At 33.3% G+C, this 7885-nt stretch overlaps 1 protein-coding gene across 1 annotated transcript in view; it reads right to left on the bottom strand.

The window, feature by feature from the left end:
- Positions 1-7885, bottom strand: part of Adamtsl3 (ADAMTS like 3) — a 353079-nt gene that overhangs the window by 231224 nt on the left and 113970 nt on the right. The window lies entirely within an intron of this gene.

The following is a 7885-nucleotide window of genomic DNA, read 5'->3' as shown; positions in this document are numbered from 1 at the left end:
CTAATGGTCCTAATTTTTTTTTTTTTTTTTTTTTTTTTTACTATTGCAAAGTATCTCAAAGATTTCAAGGTTTAAATTCTAATAAAATAACTTCCATGGGTTATGGGAGTGAAAAGTCCTGTAGAAGTGTATACTAAATAAAGAGGGAATTCTGCAGCTGTTTAATGTAATAATAACTAACTTTATTACTCACATGTGATTCTTAGTCCAGGGCCCATGTAACCACTTAAATTAATATGTTGTGGGTGTGTGTGTTCAGTGCATACAGCTGTGTTATGTTTTTCAATGAGGAAGGACAAGTTACAAGCAGAAGCATTTGTGCAGCTTGTTCTCTCAGGGCCTTCCCTCCCCCTCTGCCTGAAGCAGCCCAGGTCAGCTGGGTATTCTTATTCTCTGTTCTCCTTCTCCAGTTAATACAACTGTCTCTGTTAGAAATTTGCTTGTGGCAATACTGCTACTTTATTTCAGCCATCAGCCTCACTAAATAAACTCTAAGAAATAGTGTTGGGGTGTCTTTCTCAAGATGCCAATACCGTCAGTGTGAGAATCCTCCAGAAATGATCACCAGCCACATGACCTGTCCTCCCCTCCAGCTTGGGGACCCTACTCCTCACTTTCCAGGCTGATTTGGTCTTTGAATATTTGAAATTCCATTCAGTAGGTACTTTCCTCAGTTCAGTGTTCACTGCTCTATATTCTACATAAACTCCACAGGGAAAAAAGATGTATTAATGGCACCTTTCCCAGTTTTTCATGGTATTACATACTTGGTTTTGTTTTTTGTTTTTTTTTATGTCTTCCTGGTCAATTGAATGGCAAATTTGAAATGAGGAAATCTAAACATAGGTTTAAATCAGACCCTTGAATTAAAAGTCAACAGACACTATAAGCCCATGCACCACCTAATGATGCTTCTTTCCACAAACCATGTACATGAAGGTGAGGGTCCCCTAAGATTTTATTACCAGGTAACAGCCTAGCCATGTGTGCTTGTACAAATGCATTCTATGTTTGCACAGTGATGAAATCATTGAACGATGGGCTTCTTTAAAATATTTAGTCTCGTGAGAATAGAAAAATTTTAAATGTTAATTTTCTTTTTTCTTTTGTCATTCTGAAAATTGAATACAAGACTTTCACACTGAGCATATCCTTGGTCTTTTTTATCTTTATTTTTTAAAATTCTGAGGTAAGGTCTCCATAAATCACTACACTGCACAGGCTGGGCTCGAATTTGTGATCCTCCTGCGTTCACTTCCCAAAGTGCTAGGCTTACAAGCATACATCACTGCATCCAGCTACATGTCTTATTCTAATATTTTATAGCAAAGTTTAGAAAGCTTAATGAAGTATTTCTACCTTAAAAATGTTATTCTTGAGCCTACATTAAATGGTTGATGTCATCAGCAATATACAACTAACCCTGCTCCCCATAGGTACTTTCTGATGATCCTATTTTTATTGACAACAAAAGGAGAAAGTGGAAACCAGTACTCTTTTGAGAAGTCTGGAGCTGGAAAGTCAGTCATCCAAATTTCCTTCAGCAAGATCTTTATCTCATAACACTGGCCTCTAATCTCCCAATGGTTCTGCCATGATTTATTTGAAGAGTTGAAAAGCCGACTGTTAATTCAGTTTTATATTTGCTTTAACCTCATATTATAAGCATTTTTCCATTTCACTGATAATTCTTTAGAAAAAATTGTTTCAATTATCACATAGTATTCCATTATGTACACATTGTTTTTGTTGTTGTTTTGAATTTAAAAGTTTGTAATTGTGGTAAAATAGGCATAACTTGAAATTTACCATATTAACCATTTTTTTGTTTTTTTAACTTTATTTTGTATTTGTACAAATTGGTTGTACATATTGATCACATTCATCACAGGAAATCTGTAGCTGTACATAATAAATCTTGATTCTTCTCATTTTTCCCATTCCCCTCCCTTCAATCCTTCTTTGCCTCTCCATTTAAAAAAGCTTTGTTTCCATTTTTTTCCTTTTCCCTTTCTTCCTTTCTCTCCCCTTCCTCCCTTGTTAACTTGCCCATTGAAACATTTTCTTCCTATTTTACAATATCTATCCTCCAGTATGCTCCTTATTTATACTTTGGGTTTCTCACACAAGAGAAACAATGCGAAATTTTGACTTGTTTGTCCAATTTATTCCACTTAAGATTATGGTCTTGAAGTACATCCATTATCCTACAAATGACTCAATCTTATACTTCCTTATGGTAGAGTAGTACTCCATTACATTTAAATACCATATTTTCTTTTATCTATTCATCTGTTGATGGGTGTATGGGCTGTTTCCAATATTTAGCTATTATTATAAATTGTACTGCTATAAACATGGGTATGCATATATCGCTGTGGTATGCTTTTAGCTCTTTCAGGAAATTACCTAGGAGGGGAAATGCAGGTCAAATGGAACCTCTACTTTAGTATTTTGCGGAATCTCCATGCTAATTTCCATAGTGGTTGCACCATTTTACACTCCCACCAACAATGGAGAAGGGTTCCTTTTCTCCACAGACTCACCAGCATTTGCTATTGGTTGATTTCTTGATAACCATTTTTTCTGGAGTGATATGGAATCTGTGTGGTTTTAATTAGCATTTCTTGAATGATCGGTGATGTTGAGCATTTTTTCATATATTTATTTGCTGGTTGTAGTTCTTCATCTGAGAAATGTCTATTCACTTCAGATACCCATTTTTGAGTTCTTTATATATTCTAGATGTTAGTTCTTCATCTGAGGAGTTCCTGGTAAAATTTTTTTCTCATTCTGTGTGTCGTCTCTTCACTCTATTGGTAGTTTCTTTTGCTGTGCAAACACTTTTGTTAATTTGGTGTGATCCAAGTTGCTGATTCTTTGTAATAGTTCCTGTGTGATCAGGGGTTTTGTTCATAAAGTTTTTTCCTACACCTATGTCTTCAAGAGTTCTACCTATTCTATCTTCCAGCAGATTTAGTGCTTTTTGTTTTAAAATTTAGACCTTTGACCCATTTTGATTTTAGTTTATTACGTGGTGAGAGATATGGGTCTAGATTTAATCTTCAGCATGTAGAAAGCCAGTTTTCCCCCCACACCATTTATTAAAGAGGCTATCTTTCTTCCAGTGAAGAAGTTTGGCCTCTTTGTCAAAGACAAGGTAGCTGATTGTGTTTGGAGTTGTTTCTGCTTCTTCTAATCTGTTCCACTGATCCTCAGTTTCATTTTTGCCAGTACCATACTGTTTTTATTATGGTAGCTTTGTAATAACTTCAAATCAGGGATTATTGTTATTCCAGGTCTCTTCTTGTTCCATACAAATTTTAGGATTGTTTTCTCTAGTTTGGTGAGATGTGCTTTGTTATTTTCATTGGGATTGTACTAGATCTGTGTAACAATTTTGGAAGTATGGTCAGTCTCACTATTTGATTCTACCTATCCAAGAACAGAGGATATCTTTCCATTTTTTGATATCCTCTTTGATCTTTTTCAGACTAAGGTAGTTTTCAATGTATAAGCCTTCTACTTCCTTCATTAAATTGATTCCTAAGTATTTCATTTTTTTGGATACTCTTTGAAAAGTGTTGAGTTATTCATGTACAGGAATGCTACTGATTTTTGAGTATTGACTTTGTATTCTACTGCCCTGCCAAATGTGGTTATTAAATCTAGAAGTCTTTTGGTGGAGTTTTTGGGGTCTTCTATGGAGAGTATCATATCATCAGCAAATAATTATAATTTTACTTCTTCCTTTCCTATCCATATTTCTTTTATTTCATTATCTTATTTAATTCCTCTGGCTAATGTTTCCATAACTATATTGAACAGGAGTAGTGATAGTGGGCATCCTTCCCTTGTTCCTGATTTTAAATAGAAAGCCTTCTGGTTTTGTCCATTTAGTATGATGTTGGCTGTTGGTTTGTCATATATGGCTTTTATCAGATTGAGATAAAGACCTTCTATTCTAATTTTCTGTAGAGTTATTATTATAAATGGATTTGGGTTTTGTTAAATGCTTTTTCTGGGTCTATGGATATGATCATGTGGTTTTTGTCCTTGGTTCTGTTAATACGGTATATTACACTTATTGATTTGTGCAGGTTGAACCTTCCCTGCATTCCTGGGATGAATCCTACTTGGTCATGGTATATAATTTTTAGATGATTTGCTTCATTCTGTTTGCTACTATCCTATTGCTTCATTCTGTTTGCTACTATCCTATTGAAGATTTTTGCATCTACATTCATTAAGGAAATTGGCCTATAGTTCTCTCTTGTGGCTGCATGCTTCTCTAGTTTTGGTATTAGGTAATGCTTGCTTCAAGGAATAACTTAGGGAGTATTGCTTCCATTTCAATTCCATTAAAGAGTTCTAGAGTAGTAGTATTAGATCTTCTCTAAAGTTCTTGTAGAATTCAGCATTGAATCCATCAGGACCTGGGCTTTTCTTTGTTGGCATTTTTTTATTACTTTTTAAATTTCATTGACAATTATTGGGGTATTTAGAATTTTTACATCTTTTGATTCAGCTTTGGTAATTCATATATATCTAAGAATCTGTCCACTTCTGTGTTCTTTTATCTTATTAGAGTACAGGTTCCCAAAGTAAGTAATTGATGATCTTCTAGTTTTCTGCAGAATTTGTTGTGATTTCACTCTTTTCATTCCTCAACGTATGGACTTGAGTCTTTTCTTTCCCTTTTTTGATAAGGTTGGTCAGGAGTTTGTCAATTTTATTTACTATTTTAAAAAATCAACCCTACAATTCATTGATTTTTTGCATTGTTTTCTTAATCAATCTCAATTGCATTAATTTTTGCTCTGATCTTTAGAATTTCCTCCCATGTATGTACTTTGAGTTTAACTTGCTCCTCTTTTTCTAGAACCTTAAGGTTCAACTTTAGGTTATTTGAACTTGTTCTATTTTTCTAGTACGTGAATTCATCGCTATAAGTGTCCCTTGCAGGACTACTTTCATTGTGTCCCCTAAGTTTCTGTAAGTTGTATTGGCATTATTATTTAATTGTAGAAACTCTTTAATTGATTCTTTAATTTCACCTGTGACCCATTGGTTGTTCAGGAAGAGTCTTATTTCCATCTATTTATGTAGTTTTTGTGGTTTCTTTTGGCATTGATTTCCAATTTTATTGCACTATGATCTGATAATAGGGATGGGATAACTTCAGTTCCTTTGCATTTCCTTAAGCATTTTTTAAAGAATATAGACCAGTATTTGTTAAATACATTCACATTGTACAGCTACTGTCTATTGTGGTAATGTTGTTTGTTTCCTACTTTTGAAGTTTACATACGGAAATTCATGGAGGAGGGGAATACAGTTCAAGTTCTGACAAACCCACAGAGCAGTGTAACCACCAATCAATACTTGGAAGGGTTCCATCCCCTCTAAAAATACCATCATCTTTCCCTGTGTGGTCAACTCTACCGTGCTCTTGGCTCCTGGCAACCACTGTCTTCTGCCCCTGTAATCTGTCCTTTCCAAAAATATGATATAAACAGAACCATACAGTATGTATTTTTTAAAGGCCAGTTTTTTGGCATAATACATTTGGAATTCATTCTTGTTGCATATATATAAGTAGTTTGCATCTTTTAAGTTGTAAGTAGTTTACTGTTTGTGTGCACAGCAGTTTATTAATCATATTTGCATATTTGTTTCCAGTTTGGAGAAAATTACGGGAAAAAGCCTTCATATTATAAAAACATTTACATACACATTTTGTGGGAATATAAATTTTCATTTCTCTCACATAAGTACCCAGAAGAGGGACTTCTCAGCCTGCTCTTTTTTAAAAGTAGTATTAAAAAGTTTTGTTAAACATCTTTACATTTTCATTTTTGTTCATATTTCACAAATCTAAAAATAAATAACAAATTGCAGTCCTTATGTAATTTTTTTATGTATGAGTTTTTAACTCCAGGTTGGCTATGGTTTATTTAATTGTTTGCTTTCTCAAGAAGGACATATATGGTTGGCATATTACTCAACCTGTGTATTTCACATAAATAAGACAGTGCAGCTGATATGGTAATACTATTTACACACTCCTTTTTTCTCAAAACTATGGACATGCAGCACTAACCAATGGCTTTCAGACTTGCAGAGAAGTCTGGTTTTATTCTTTGTTACATGTGCTTTATTTTTCTTTCTGGAACTTACAGAATTTTGCTTGTTTTGCTTTGCTTTTTAGTATTTGAAGTAAAGTTATGGTGATGATATATTTAGTTGTGTTTTCTTTCTTTCATCAATTTTGACTTAAAATGGTGAGCTCTTTTGGATGGAATATTCAATTACTAAAACTGTATCTACATGTTAAATAAATATGCACTTATTTTATGTATATTTATTGGTTTTATTTTATGCCTTTTTATAAAAAATTCATTTTATTTCCAGTGCTACTGCTTATTTTCAGACTTTGATTTTGAATACTGCTCTCATCAAGGTAATGCCTTTAATTCTGAGGTTACACCTCTCTTTCTCTATATCCATAATTTTTTATCAATCTGTCCATAATTTTCTCTTATAATCACCTCATTAGTCTTTTGTGTTACTAACAATACTTTTATAGATGTCCCTTCCCATGACTGATTTTATTTTTATATTGTGATTATTTAATATTTTATTGTGCTAATGTAATTTTTAATTCTGATTTTCACTTTTCTTTCTGTGCAGTCGTACAAATCACCCCTGTCCATTTTCAAGTTATATCACCGTCACTTTATATTTTCTCTTCCATTTGTAACATGTCTCCCCAGTGTCCTCACAGCTCATGCTTCGTGGAAGGTACAATCCTAATTGGATTTAGAAACCTTTGGAAAAAAGAAGTTTTAGAGTAAAAAGAATAGCACTACAGCTGCGTCCAAAAGCACTACAAAAATGATAGTTAAATTTCTGAACTTGAAGACAATGTATTCAAATTAGTTGCTCCTTCTCAACTTATGGTTGAATATCTTCCCAGATTATCAATGGATTGACTAAATCTTAATAATCTGCAACTATACATTTCTAATTCTTAGACTCATCATAGGTATATTATTCTGATATTTACTAAAATCTTGATAAGAATACATTTTAAACATTCAAGAACCATTAAACTGAGACGCTACCAAGAAAACTGTACTAAGATGAAATCTTTCTCTTGGCCTAAGGGACATGACCCAATTTTGCTGGAGAACAACAGTTTTTTCCCTGTGAACAAGGTCATTTATTTACAAATCTTGTTTCATATTGTTTTTGGTGTGGACAAAAGAGAAAATAAATACCAGGAAAAATGAAAGGCTAATTTAAGTTACCATGCTTACTTTGGAAAAGTCCCAACATAGGAAAACTGCTAAAAGATTGAGGAACTGATAACCAAGAGCTTTTTGTACCATGCTGACTTATAGTCCTAAAGAGCTTTCTATTCTAATTTCAAAGGGACAAGCAAATTAAAGAGATACAGTTAAGAGAGTAAACTGATATTAACTAGTAGGATTAAACAAACTGTTGAAACATTAAAGAATTTTCTTTAAAAGTGTCTTTGAAATTCCGTACTATTGTGTATCATACCTTAATGAATGTAAAATATCTAGTACCTGCTTTATGATACATAGTAGGGACCATGCTTTATCAGAGCTACATTTAATGATATTACTCTAGAATATTCTCTTTCCAGATGATGATTACGAGGCTAATAGAAAAAATGGTGCCAGGTACCACAACAGCAATAGAACTTTGCTGTTGTCTGGATATTATTCTTTTCTTTGTTTTGTTTTTTTTTTAATGTAATGTGCTGAATGTCTATAATTTTGTTCAGATGACTGCAGAACCTGGAAAAGCTGTTGCTGCTATCGATGCATAACATACTATTATTAGTCTATATACA

This window comes from Fukomys damarensis, unplaced genomic scaffold (assembly GCF_012274545.1).
Source record: "Fukomys damarensis isolate Sample0158 unplaced genomic scaffold, DMR_v1.0_HiC HiC_scaffold_7, whole genome shotgun sequence".
Taxonomy (NCBI): Eukaryota; Metazoa; Chordata; class Mammalia; order Rodentia; family Bathyergidae; genus Fukomys; species Fukomys damarensis.
This window is presented reverse-complemented; position numbering and strand designations above follow the sequence as displayed.